Source organism: Dendrobates tinctorius, unplaced genomic scaffold (genome assembly GCF_039654945.1).
Source record: "Dendrobates tinctorius isolate UK_male_01 unplaced genomic scaffold, ASM3965494v1 ptg000245l, whole genome shotgun sequence".
Taxonomy (NCBI): Eukaryota; Metazoa; Chordata; class Amphibia; order Anura; family Dendrobatidae; genus Dendrobates; species Dendrobates tinctorius.
The window spans coordinates 8,559,555-8,570,468 of record NW_027361912.1 but is presented as its reverse complement, the minus strand read 5'-3'; the positions used below and the strand labels follow the sequence as shown (position 1 = coordinate 8,570,468).

At 44.3% G+C, this 10,914-nt stretch overlaps 18 non-coding genes across 18 annotated transcripts; all 18 read left to right on the top strand.

The window, feature by feature from the left end:
* The first annotated feature begins 1,552 nt into the window (after positions 1-1,552).
* On the top strand, positions 1,553-1,693 carry LOC141061097 (U4 spliceosomal RNA). Its single transcript, XR_012222991.1, has one exon. It is a non-coding gene; the product is annotated as a U4 spliceosomal RNA (small nuclear RNA).
* Positions 1,694-2,383: 690 nt separating this feature from the next.
* On the top strand, positions 2,384-2,524 carry LOC141061744 (U4 spliceosomal RNA). Its single transcript, XR_012223576.1, has one exon. It is a non-coding gene; the product is annotated as a U4 spliceosomal RNA (small nuclear RNA).
* A 281-nt stretch (positions 2,525-2,805) lies between these two features.
* Positions 2,806-2,945, top strand: LOC141062458 (U4 spliceosomal RNA). The gene has a single exon (XR_012224223.1). It is a non-coding gene; the product is annotated as a U4 spliceosomal RNA (small nuclear RNA).
* Positions 2,946-3,228: 283 nt separating this feature from the next.
* On the top strand, positions 3,229-3,369 carry LOC141061832 (U4 spliceosomal RNA). The gene has a single exon (XR_012223656.1). It is a non-coding gene; the product is annotated as a U4 spliceosomal RNA (small nuclear RNA).
* A 283-nt stretch (positions 3,370-3,652) lies between these two features.
* LOC141062986 (U4 spliceosomal RNA) lies at positions 3,653-3,793 on the top strand. Its single transcript, XR_012224680.1, has one exon. It is a non-coding gene; the product is annotated as a U4 spliceosomal RNA (small nuclear RNA).
* Positions 3,794-4,075: 282 nt separating this feature from the next.
* Positions 4,076-4,216, top strand: LOC141061200 (U4 spliceosomal RNA). Its single transcript, XR_012223084.1, has one exon. It is a non-coding gene; the product is annotated as a U4 spliceosomal RNA (small nuclear RNA).
* A 285-nt stretch (positions 4,217-4,501) lies between these two features.
* LOC141061451 (U4 spliceosomal RNA) lies at positions 4,502-4,642 on the top strand. The gene has a single exon (XR_012223311.1). It is a non-coding gene; the product is annotated as a U4 spliceosomal RNA (small nuclear RNA).
* A 281-nt stretch (positions 4,643-4,923) lies between these two features.
* On the top strand, positions 4,924-5,064 carry LOC141061711 (U4 spliceosomal RNA). Its single transcript, XR_012223546.1, has one exon. It is a non-coding gene; the product is annotated as a U4 spliceosomal RNA (small nuclear RNA).
* Positions 5,065-5,345: 281 nt separating this feature from the next.
* Positions 5,346-5,486, top strand: LOC141061580 (U4 spliceosomal RNA). Its single transcript, XR_012223428.1, has one exon. It is a non-coding gene; the product is annotated as a U4 spliceosomal RNA (small nuclear RNA).
* Positions 5,487-5,769: 283 nt separating this feature from the next.
* On the top strand, positions 5,770-5,910 carry LOC141061024 (U4 spliceosomal RNA). The gene has a single exon (XR_012222925.1). It is a non-coding gene; the product is annotated as a U4 spliceosomal RNA (small nuclear RNA).
* A 283-nt stretch (positions 5,911-6,193) lies between these two features.
* LOC141062946 (U4 spliceosomal RNA) lies at positions 6,194-6,334 on the top strand. The gene has a single exon (XR_012224644.1). It is a non-coding gene; the product is annotated as a U4 spliceosomal RNA (small nuclear RNA).
* A 283-nt stretch (positions 6,335-6,617) lies between these two features.
* On the top strand, positions 6,618-6,758 carry LOC141062704 (U4 spliceosomal RNA). The gene has a single exon (XR_012224446.1). It is a non-coding gene; the product is annotated as a U4 spliceosomal RNA (small nuclear RNA).
* A 285-nt stretch (positions 6,759-7,043) lies between these two features.
* Positions 7,044-7,184, top strand: LOC141061605 (U4 spliceosomal RNA). The gene has a single exon (XR_012223451.1). It is a non-coding gene; the product is annotated as a U4 spliceosomal RNA (small nuclear RNA).
* A 281-nt stretch (positions 7,185-7,465) lies between these two features.
* LOC141061471 (U4 spliceosomal RNA) lies at positions 7,466-7,606 on the top strand. The gene has a single exon (XR_012223329.1). It is a non-coding gene; the product is annotated as a U4 spliceosomal RNA (small nuclear RNA).
* Positions 7,607-7,885: 279 nt separating this feature from the next.
* Positions 7,886-8,025, top strand: LOC141062597 (U4 spliceosomal RNA). Its single transcript, XR_012224349.1, has one exon. It is a non-coding gene; the product is annotated as a U4 spliceosomal RNA (small nuclear RNA).
* A 283-nt stretch (positions 8,026-8,308) lies between these two features.
* Positions 8,309-8,449, top strand: LOC141061727 (U4 spliceosomal RNA). Its single transcript, XR_012223561.1, has one exon. It is a non-coding gene; the product is annotated as a U4 spliceosomal RNA (small nuclear RNA).
* A 285-nt stretch (positions 8,450-8,734) lies between these two features.
* Positions 8,735-8,875, top strand: LOC141062475 (U4 spliceosomal RNA). The gene has a single exon (XR_012224238.1). It is a non-coding gene; the product is annotated as a U4 spliceosomal RNA (small nuclear RNA).
* A 281-nt stretch (positions 8,876-9,156) lies between these two features.
* On the top strand, positions 9,157-9,297 carry LOC141061464 (U4 spliceosomal RNA). The gene has a single exon (XR_012223323.1). It is a non-coding gene; the product is annotated as a U4 spliceosomal RNA (small nuclear RNA).
* Positions 9,298-10,914: the final 1,617 nt, after the last annotated feature.

Here is a 10,914-nt window from a genome sequence, read left to right as displayed (position 1 = left end):
GGCAAGGACTCCTGCTCAAATACACACTTCTTCAACTTGGCATAGAGGGAGTTTGCCCGCAGGCGATTGAAAACTTTGCAAACATCTCTCCGGTGGGAGTCAATATCTGGTGAGTAGATGAGAATATCATCCAGACAGACTACAACCGAGGTGGTAAGCATATCCCGGAAGATATCGTTCACAAAGTTTTGGAAGACGGCCGGGGCATTACAGAGGCCAAAGGGCATCACCAGGTATTCATAGTGCCCATCCCTGGTGTTAAATGCCGTCTTCCATTCGTCCCCATCACGGATGCGAATCAGGTTGTAAGCCCCCCGCAGATCAAGATTGGTAAACACTCTCGCTCCCCGTAGCCTATCAAACAGCTATGATATCATAGAATCATAGAATCGTAGAGTTGGAAGAGACCTCCTGGGCCATCTGGTCCAACCCCCTGCTCAAAGCAGGATTCGCTAAATCATCCCAGTCAGATGTCTGTCCAGCCTCTGTTTGAAGACTTCCATTGAAGGAGAACTCACCACTTCTCGTGGCAGCTTGTTCCACTCATTGATCACTCTAACTGTCAAAAAGTTTTTTCTAATATCTAATCTGTGTCTCCTCCCATTCAGTTTCATCCCATTGCTTCTAGTCTTTCCTTGTGCAAATGAGAATAAAGTTGATCCTTCTACAATGTGACAGCCCTTCAGATATTTGTAGACAGCTATTAAGTCTTCTCTCAGTCTTCTCTTTTGCAAACTAAACATTCCCAAATCCTGCAACCTTTCCTCATAAGACAGGGTTTGCAGACCGGTCACCATTCTGGTTGCTCTTTTCTGAACTTGCTCCAGTTTGTTGATGTCTTTTTTAAAATGTGGTGCCCAAAACTGGACACAATATTCCAGATGAGGTCTGACCAAAGAGGAGTAGAGGGCAATAATGACTTCACGTGATCTAGACTGTATGCTTCTGTTAATACATCCTAGAATTGCATTTGCCTTTTTTGCTGCTGCATCACACTGTTGACTCATATTCAGTCTGTGATCTATTAGTATGCCCAAGTCTTTTTCACATGTGCTGTCGCTTAGCCCTATTGCTCCCATTCTGTATCAGGGGCAGAGGATATGTATTCTTAACGGTGATGGCGTTAAGACCCCTGTAATCAATGCAAGGATGTAGTTCCCTACGCTTCTTCTGGACAAAGAAGAATCCCGCCCCCGCTGGTGACGCTGACTTTCTAATGAATCCTCTTGCCAGATTCTCCCTGATGTATTGAGACATGGCCTCTGTCTCCGGGAGAGATAGGGGATAGGCTCGACTCCGGGGAGGCTCAGCACCAGGCAAGAGGTCAATAGGACAGTCATAGGGGCGATGCGGTGGAAGGGTCTCCGCCGCCTTTTTGGAGAACACGTCTGCATACTGTCGATAGTGCTTGGGGAGTGAGGAGAGATCTGCGGGAACCTCGGTGGAGGCCACCTGAATGCACTCCCTCAGACATCTACCCTCACTTGATTTACTCCACCCAATAATCCTCCTGCTTTGGAAGCAGGAAGGCATTGGTCACAACAGTTCTTTCAACTTTGCGCAGTGGCAAGATCATAGTCCATGAGGTTTAACCGAGGCGTGATTATTGCTAATTGAAAACTTTTCCCAATACCCCGCCATGATGACTTGAAATACAGTCAGCTTTGGCAATTTTTGTTGGTCTCTCAGGAGACTTAATCTATGGTATGTAAATGACAGTCTAAAGGCCCTTTTACATTTAGCGATGCACCAGCGATTCAACCAGCGATCCGACCCGGTCAGGATCGCTGGTGCATCGCTAAATGATCGCTAGTGAGCTTTCATACAGAATGATCTCACAGCGATGCAGCAGCGACGCAGCGGACGATACTTACCTTTCACACACAGCGATCCTGGCGTCCTCCCGCCCGCCTCCACGCATCGCTGGACGTCACAGCAGGAAGCCCAGCAGGAAGCGCCCGACGAGAAATGGAGCCGGACATTCTCGCGCGATCAGCGATGAGCAGCGGGGGAGCCGGTCGGAGGTAAGTATCACACATAGCGATATCGCTAGCAATATCGCTATAACGTCACAAAACCAGTGACGTTTTAGCGATATTGCTAGCGATATTGCTTAGTGTAAAACCCCCTTTAGGTCCTCACAGTGTGGAAGAAAAGCCTTGCTATACACAGCAATGGATTGATGTTTGTTTCTTGGAGCAGAAGGCGAGAGTGAGGCAATCTGCCTGTAATTGCCAAAAATTACATCTTAACTGAACCCTTAGAATGTGTAAGCCAAGGATGCCTGGAAGCAGCGTGGAGGGCTAGTGGTTATTTGGAACTCACCATGGCTTAAAATGTTCTGCCTTGGAAGCGGGAAGCCCTTGGTCACTTCTGTTCTTTCATCTTTGCGCTGTGGCAATATTGTTGCCCATGAGGTTTATCCAAGGCGTGATTATTGCTTATTGAAAACTTTTCCCAATACCCCGCCATGATGACTTGAAATACAGTCAGCTTTGGCAATTTTTGTTGGTCTCTCAGGAGACTTAATCCATGGTATGCAAATGACAGTCTTAGCTTCTGCCAGCGTGGAAGAAAAGCCTTGCTTCTCACAGCAGTGGATTGATGTTTGTTTCCTGGAGCAGAAGGAGAGAGTGAGGCAATCTGCCTGTAATTGCCAAAAATTGTTTTTCCTGATCCCTTAGCATGTGGAAGCCCAGCATGTCTGGAAGCAGCGTGGGAGGGCTAGTGGTGATTTGGAACTCACCACAGCTTAAACAAGTTCTGCCTTGGAAGCGGGAAGCCCTTGATCTCTTCTGTTCCTTCATCTTTGCGATGTGGCAATATCGTAGCCTATGAGGTTTAACCGAGGCTTATCATTGCTAATTGAAAACTTTTCCCAATACCCCGCCATGATGACGTGAAATACAGTCAGCTTTGGCAATTTTTGTTGGTCTCTCAGGAGACTTAATTCATGGTATGCAAATGACAGTCTTAGCTTCTCCCAGTGTGGAAGAAAAGCCTTGCTTCTCACAGCAAAGGATTGATGTTTGTTTCTTGGAGCAGAAGGCGAGAGTGAGGCAATCTGCCTGTAATTGCCAAAAATTACATCTCTCCTGAGCCCTCAGAATGTGTAAGCCCAGGATGCCTGGAAGCTTTGTGGGAGGGCTAGTGAGAATTTGTAACTCACCGTAGCTTAAACAAGCTCTGCTTTGGAAGCAGGAAGGCATTGATCACAACAGTTCTTTCAACTTTGCGCAGTGGCAATATCGTAGCCCATGAGGTTTAACCGAGGCGTGATTATTGCTAATTGAAAACTTTTCCCAATACCCCGCCATGATGACTTGAAATACAGTCAGCTTTGGCAATTTTTGTTGGTCTCTCAGGAGACTTAATCCATTGTATGCAAATAACAGAGTCTTAGCTCCTCCCAGCATGGAAGAAAAGCCTAGCTTCTCACAGCAATGGCTTGATGTTTGTTGCCTGAAGCAGATGGAGAGAGTGAGGCAATCTGCCTGTAATTGCCAAAAATTACATCTTAACTGAGCCCTTAGAATGTGGAAGCCCAGGATGCCTGGAATCAGCGTGGAGGGCTATTGGTGATTTGGAACTCACCATGGCTTAAAAAGTTCTGCCTTGGAAGCGGTTAGCCCTTGGTCACTTCTGTTCTTTCATCTTTGCGCTGTGGCAATATCGTAGCCCATGAGGTTTAACCGAGGCGTGATTATTGCTAATTGAAAACTTTTCCCAATAGCCCGCTATGATGACTTGAAATACAGTCAGCTTTGGCAATTTTTGTTGGTCTCTCAGGAGACTTAATCCATGGTATGCAAATGACAGTATTAGCTCCTCCCAGTGTGGAAGAAAAGCCTTGCTTCTCACAGCAATGGATTGATGTTTGTTTCTTGGAGCAGAAGGCGAGAGTGAGGCTATCTGCCAGTAATTGCTAAAAATTTCATCTTTCCTGATCCCGCAGAATGTGGAAGCCCAGGATGCCTGGAAGCAGCGTGGAGGGCTAGTGGTGATTTGGAACTCACCATGGCTTAAACAAGTTCTGCCTTGGAAGCCGGAAGCCCTTGGTCACTTCTGTTCCTTAATCTTTGCGCTGTGGCAATATCGTAGCCCATGAGGTTTAACCGAGGCGTGATTATTGCTGATTGAAAATTTTTCCCAATACCCAGCCATGATGACTTGAAATACAGTCAGCTTTGGCAATTTTTGTTGGTCTCTCAGGAGACTTAATCCATTGTATGCAAATAACAGAGTCTTAGCTCCTCCCAGCATGGAAGAAAAGCCTTGCTTCTCACAGCAATGGATTGATGTTTGTTTCCTGGAGCAGAAGGAGAGAGTAAGGCAATCTGTCTGTAATTGCCAAAAATTTCATCTTAACTGAGCCCTCAGAATGTAGAAGCCCAGTATGCCTGGAAGCAGTGTGGGAGGGCTAGTGAGAATTTGTAACTCACCGTAGCTTAAACAAGCTCTGCTTTGGAAGCAGGAAGGCATTGGTCACAACAGTTCTTTCAACTTTGCGCAGTGGCAATATCGTAGCCTATGAGATTTAATCGAGGTGTGATTATTGCTAATTGAAAACTTTTCCCAATACCCCGCCATGATGACTTGAAATACAGTCAGCTTTGGCAATTTTTGTTGGTTTCTCAGGAGACTTAGTCTATGGTATGCAAATGACAGTCTTAGCTCCTCGCAGTGTGGAAGAAAATCCGTGCTTTTCTCAGCAATGGATTGATGTTTGTTTCTTGGAGCAGAAGGCGAGAGTGAGGCCATCTGCCTGTAATTGCCAAAAATTACATTTTAACTGAATCCTTAGAATGTGGAAGCCAAGGATGCCTGGAAGCAGCGTGGAGGGCTAGTGGTTATTTGGAACTCACCATGGCTTAAAATGTTCTGCCTTGGAAGCGGGAAGCCCTTGGTCACTTCTGTTCTTTCATCTTTGCGCTGTGGCAATATCGTTGCCCCTGAGGTTTAACCAAGGCGTGATTATTGCTAATTGAAAACTTTTCCCAATACCCCGCCATAATGACTTGGAATACAGTCAGCTTTGGCAATTTTTGTTGGTCTCTCAGGAGACTTAATCCATGGTATGCAAATGACAGTCTTAGCTCCTGCCAGCGTGGAAGAAAAGCCTTGCTTCTCACAGCAGTGGATTGATGTTTGTTTCCTGGAGCAGAAGGAGAGAGTGAGGCAATCTGCCTGTAATTGCCAAAAATTGTTTTTCCTGAGCCCTTAGCATGAGGAAGCCCAGGATGCCTGGAAGCAGCGTGGGAGGGCTAGAGGTGATTTGGAACTCAACATGGCTTAAACAAGTTCTGCCTTGGAAGTGGGAAGGCCTTGGTCACAACAGTTCTTTCAACTTTGCGCAGTGGCAATATCGTAGCCCATGAGGTTTAACCAAGACGTGATTATTGCTAATTGAAAACTTTTCCCAATACCCCGCCATGATGACTTGAAATACAGTCAGCTTTGGCAATTTTTGTTGGTCTCTCAGGAGACTTAATCCATGGTATGCAAATGACAGTCGTAGCTCCACCCAGCGTGTAAGTAAAGCCTAGCTTCTCACAGCAATGGATTGATGTTTGTTGCCTGGAGCAGAAGGAAAGAGTGAGGCAATCTGCCTGTAATTGCCAAAAATTTCATCTTAACTGAGCCCTTAGAATGTGGAAGCTCAGGATGCCTGGAAGCAGTGTGGGAGTGCTAGTGAGAATTTGTAACTCACTGTAGCTTAAACAAGCTCTGCTTTGGAAGCAGGAAGGCATTAGTCACAACAGTTCTTTCAACTTTGTGCAGTGGCAATATTGTAGCCCATGAGGTTTAACCGAGGCGTGATTATTGCTAATTGAAAACTTTTCCCAATACCCCGCCATGATGACTTGAAATACAGTCAGCTTTGGCAATTTTTGTTGGTCTTTCAGGAGACTTAATTCATGGTATGCAAATGACAGTCTTAGTTTCTCCCAGTGTGAAAGAAAAGCCTTGCTTCTCACAGCAATGGATTGATGTTTGTTTCTTGGAGCAGAAGGAGAGAGTGAGGCAATCTGCCTGTAATGGCCAAAAATTTCATCTTAACTGAGCCCTTAGAATGTGGAATCTCAAAATGCCTGGAAGCAGTGTGGAAGGGCTATTGAGAATTTGTAACTCACCGCAGCTTAAACAAGCTCTGATTTGGAAGCGGGAAGGCATTGGTCACAACAGTTCTTTCAACTTTGCGCAGTGGCAATATCGTAGCCTATGAGGTTTAACCGAGGCGTGATTATTGCTAATTGAAAACTTTTCCCAATACCCCGCCATGATGACTTGTAATACAGTCAGCTTTGGCAATTTTTGTTGGTCTCTCAGGAGACTTAATCTATGGTATGTAAATGACAGTCTTAGGTCCTCCCAGTGTGGAAGAAAAGCCTTGCTTCTCACAGCAATGGATTGATGTTTGTTTCTTGGAGCAGAAGGCGAGAGTGAGGCAATCTGCCTGTAATTGCCAAAAATTACATCTTTCCTGAGCTCTCAGAATGTGGAAGCCCAGGATGCCTGGAAGCAGTGTGGGAGGGCTAGTGAGAATTTTTAACTCACCGTAGCTTAAACAAGCTCTGCTTTGAAAGCAGGAAGGCATTGGTCACAACTGTTCTTTCAGCTTTGCGCAGTGGCAATATCGTAGCCCATGAGGTTTAACCGAGGCGTGATTATTGCTAATTGAAAACTTTTCCCAATACTCCGCCATGATGACTTGAAATACAGTCAGCTTTGGCAATTTTTGTTGGTCTCTCAGGAGACTTAAACCATTGTATGCAAATAACAGAGTCTTAGCTCCTCTAAGCGTGGAAGAAAAGCCTAGTTTCTCACAGAAATGGATTGATGTTTGTTGCCTGGAGCAGAAGGATAGAGTGAGGCAATCTGCCTGTAATTGCCAAAAATTTCATTTTAACTGAGCACTTAGAATGTGGAAGCTCAGGATGCCTGGAAGCAGTGTGGGAGGGCAAGTGAGAATTTGTAACTCACCGTAGCTTAAACAAGCTCTGCTTTGGAAGCGGGAATGCATTGGTCACAACAGTTCTTTCAAGTTTGCGCAGTGACAATATCGTAGCCCATGAGGTTTAACCGAGGCGTGATTATTGCTAATTGAAAACTTTTCTCAATACCCCGCCATGATGACTTGAAATACAGTCAGCTTTGGCAATTTTTGTTGGTCTCTCAGGAGACTTAATCTATGGTATGCAAATGACAGTCTTAGGTCCTCAAAATGTGGAAAAAAAGCATTGCTTCTCACAGCAATGGATTGATGTTTGTTTCTTGGAGAAGAAGGCGAGAGTGAGGCAATCTGCCTGTAATTGCCAAAAATTACATCTTAACTGAACCCTTAAAATGTGGAAGCCAAGGATGCCTGGAAGCAGCGTGGAGGGCTAGTGGTGATTTGTAACTCACCATGGCTTAAAATGTTCTGCCCTGGAAGCGGGAAGCCCTTGGTCACTTCTTTTCTTTCATCTTTGCGCTGTGGCAATATTGTTGCCCATGAGGTTTATCCAAGGCGTGATTATTGCTAATTGAAAACTTTTCCCAATACCCCGCCATGATGACTTGAAATACAGTCAGCTTTGGCAATTTTTGTTGGTCTCTCAGGAGACTTAATCCATGGTATGCAAATGACAGTCTTAGCTCCTGCCAGAGTGGAAGAAAAGCCTTGCTTCTCACAGCAGTGGATTGATGTTTGTTTCCTGGAGCAGAAGGAGAGAGTGAGGCAATCTGCCTGTAATTGCCAAAAATTGTTTTTCCTGATCCCTTAGCATGTGGAAGCCCAGCATGTCTGGAAGCAGCGTGGAGGGCTAGTGGTGATTTGGAACTCACCATGGCTTAAACAAGTTCTGCCTTGGAAGCGGAAGCCCTTGATCACTTCTGTTCCTTCATCTTTGCGCTCTGGCAATATCGTAGCCCATGAGGTTTAACCGAAGCTTATCATTGCTAATTGAAAACTTTTCCCAATACCCCGCCATGATGACGTGAAATACAGTCAGCTTTGGCAATTTTTGTTGGTCTCTCAGGAGACTTAATTCATGGTATGCAAATGACAGTCTTAGCTTCTCCCAGTGTGGAAGAAAAGCCTTGCTTCTCACAGCAATGGATTGATGTTTGTTTCTTGGAGCAGAAGGCGAGAGTGAGGCAATCTGCCTGTAATTGCCAAAAATTACATCTTTCCTGAGCCCTCAGAATGTGGAAGCCCAGGATGCCTGGAAGCAGTGTGGGAGGGCTAGTGAGAATTTGTAACTCACCGTAGCTTAAACAAGCTCTGCTTTGGAAGCAGGAAGGCAATGATCACAACAGTTCTTTCAACTTTGCGCAGTGGCATTATCGTAGCCCATGAGGTTTAACCGATGCATGATTATTGTTAATTGAAAACTTTTCCCAATACCCCGCCATGATGACTTGAAATACAGTCAGCTTTGGCAATTTTTGTTGGTCTCTCAGGAGACTTAATCTATTGTATGCAAATAACAGAGTCTTAGCTCCTCCCAGTGTGGAAGAAAAGCCTAGCTTCTCACAGCAATGGATTGATGTTTGTTGCCTGAAGCAGAAGGAGAGAGTGAGGCAATCTGCCTGTAATTGCCTAAAATTTCATCTTAACTGAGCCCTTAGAATGTGGAAGCTCAGGATGCTTGGAAGCAGTGTGGGAGGGCTAGTGAGAATTTTTAACTCACCGTAGCTTAAACAAGCTCTGCTTTGGAAGAGGGAAGGCATTGGTCACAACAGTTCTTTCAACTTTGCGCAGTGACAATATCGTAGCCCATGAGGTTTAACCGAGGCGTGATTATTGTTAATTGAAAACTTTTCGCATTACCTCGCCATGATGACTTGAAATATAGTTAACTTTGGAAATTTTTGTTGGTCTCTCAGGAGACTTAATCTGTGGTATGCAAATGACAGTCTTAGGTCCTCCCAGTGTGGAAGAAAAGCCTTGCTTCTCACAGCAATGGATTGATGTTTGTTTCTTGGAGCAGAAGGCGAGAGTGAGGCAATCTGCCTGTAATTGCCAAAAATTACATCTTAACTGAGCCCTTAGAATGTGGAAGCCCAGGATGCCTGGAAGCAGCGTGGAGGGCTATTAGTGATTTGGAACTCACCATGGCTTAAAAAGTTCTGCCTTGGAAGCTGGAAGCCCTTGGTCACTTCTCTTCTTTCATCTTTGCGCTGTGGCAATATCGTAGCCCATGAGGTTTAACCGAGGCGTGATTATTGCTAATTGAAAACTTTTCCCAATAGCCCGCCATGATGACTTGAAATACAGTCAGCTTTGGCAATTTTTGTTGGTCTCTCAGGAGACTTAATCCATGGTATGCAAATGACAGTATTAGCTCCTCCCATTGTGGAAGAAAAGCCTTGCTTCTCACAGCAATGGATTGATGTTTGTTTCTTGGAGCAGAAGGCGAGAGTGAGGCTATCTGCCAGTAATTGCTAAAAATTTCATCTTTCCTGATCCCGCCGAATGTGGAAGCCCAGGATGCCTGGAAGCAGCGTGGAGGGCTAGTGGTGATTTGGAACTCACCATGGCTTAAACAAGTTCTGCCTTGGAAGCAGGAAGCCCTTGGTCACTTCTGTTCCTTAATCTTTGCGCTGTGGCAATATCGTAGCCCATGAGGTTTAACCCCTTCATGACCCAGCCTATTTTGACCTTAATGACCTGGCCATTTTTTGCAATTCTGACCAGTGTCCCTTTATGAGGTAATAACTCAGGAACGCTTCAAAGTATCCTAGCGATTCCGAGACTGTTTTTTCGTGACATATTGGGCTTCATGATAGTGGTAAATTTAGGTCGATAATTTTTACGTTTATTTGTGAAAAAAATGGAAATTTGGCAAAAATTTTAAAAATTTTGCAATTTTCACATTTTTAATTTTTATTCTGTTATACCAGAGAGTTATGTGACACAAAATAGTTAATAAATAACATTTCCCACATGTCTACTTTACATCAGCACAATTTTGGAAACAACATTTTTTTTCGTTAGGAATTTATAAGGGTTAAAAGTTGACCAGCAATTTCTCATTTTTACAACAAAATTTACAAAACCATTTTTTTTAGGGACCACCTCACATTTGAAGTCACTTTGAGGGGTCTAAATGGCAGAAAATACCCAAAAGTGTCACCATTCTAAAAACTGCACCCCTCAAGCTACTCAAAACTACATTCAAGAAGATTATTAACCCTTCAGGTGCTTCACAGGAACTAAAGCAACATGGAATGAAAAAATGGACATTTTAATTTTTCCAACCAAAATTTTATTTTAGCATCAGTTTTTTCATTTTCACATGGGTAACAGGATAAAATGTATCCTAAAATTTGTTGGGCAATTTCTCCTGAGTACACTGATACCTCATATGTGGTCATAAACCACTGTTTGGGCGCACGGCAGGGCTCAGAAGGGAAGGAGCGCCATTTTACTTTTTGAATGTAAAATATGCTTGAATGTTTAGCGGTTGCCATGTCTTGTTTTAAGAGTACCTGTGTGCCTAAACATTGGAGCTCCCCCACAAGTGAGCCCATTTTGGAAACTAGACCCTCCAAGGAACTTATCTAGATGCATAGTATGCACTTTGAACCCCCAGGTGCTTCACAAGTTGATCTGTAAAAAAAAAAAAAGTACTTTTTTTTTTCACAAAAATTTTATTTGGCCTCAGTTTTTTCATTTTCACATGGGCAACAGGATAAAATGGATCCTAAAATTTGTTGGGCAATTTCTCCTGAGTACATGAATATCTCATATGTGGTCATAAACCACTGTTTGGGCGCACCGCAAGGCCCGGAAGGGAAGGAGCGCCTTGTGACTTTTTGATTGGAAAATTAGCTCCAATCGTTAGCGGACACCATGTCGCATTTGGAGAGCCCCTGTGTGCCTAAACATTGGAGCTCCCCCACAAGTGACCCCATTTTGGAAACTAG